We start from the raw sequence: 1156 nt of genomic DNA, 5'->3' as shown, positions 1-1156 counted from the left end.
CTGGTCAGTCATGAAAGCTGGATGGGGAGCTCCAGAGAAAGGGAAAAAAAAGAAAGAAAAATAAAGCAAGACTATGAGATGACAGATAACCTATAATGAATTGGAATCCTTGTCAATTTCTCACCGACTTTAAGCTTTCAGTTTTGAGGAGGTGAGATACTTACAGATGATACCCTTCTAAATACATGCTTGTCGCAGGACACAGAGAAGCTAAGGAAGGATATTCACTGCTTGCTGAACGCTGCTGACATGCAAACGTATCTGGAAGAATTAGGGGGCAGGAAGTGGTACACCTAGTTAAGCACTCATATTGCAGTGCCCAAGGACCCAAGTTCAAGTCTCTGGTCCCATACTGCAGGGGGAAAGCTTCATGAGTGGCGAAGCAGGGCTGCAGATGTTTCTCTATCTCTCTAATCTCCTTCACCATTCCCGATTTCTCTGTCTCTACCCAATAATAAATTAAATAAAAATAAATTTAAAAAATAGAGAAAGACATATATGAAAGTTAAGAAGTTACTGACTTTCACTAACAAGATGAGCCAGTGGGCATCTGACAAAGTGTGTCATTTTCAACACTTTAACCTCCATTGACTTGTAAGCATTACAATTGGTTTCTAGAAATGTATCCTGTAGCTAACTCTAGCAAATAACCAGTATCCTAATAAATGAACCGATAAGCCAACTAGTGAAGCCTAGATGAGGAAGATCTGAGGGAAGACTTTGGGGAAGAACTCTCAAGGATGTGGAGTTGTGCTTCTTTGTCTTAGCAAGGAACAGTTACGTTTTATTTCATATTATGTCATCCAATAAATTGCTTTTTATGTCTAAGCCTAAATTTCTCCCACTTGAAACTGAAAGGGATCTTATTACTGCCTATGCTGTATAAGTTAGAATTAGCTGGCATAGGCTGTAACTGGAAGGAAGTAATTTAATTATAAATAGCAGGGTCTCATATATCTCCAAGGTCAAAGTATTAGGGCAGGGGCAGAGTGCATAGCACAATGGTCATGCAAAGAGATTCTGTTGCCTGAGGCTCCAAAGTCCCATGTTCATCACACACACACACACACACACACACACACACACACACACACACACACACACACACACACCGCACACCACAATACGCCAAATCTGAGCAGTGCTCTGGTTAAAA

Source organism: Erinaceus europaeus, chromosome 3 (genome assembly GCF_950295315.1).
Source record: "Erinaceus europaeus chromosome 3, mEriEur2.1, whole genome shotgun sequence".
Taxonomy (NCBI): Eukaryota; Metazoa; Chordata; class Mammalia; order Eulipotyphla; family Erinaceidae; genus Erinaceus; species Erinaceus europaeus.
The sequence above is the reverse complement of the archived record's forward strand: the minus strand, read 5'-3'. Positions refer to the sequence as shown.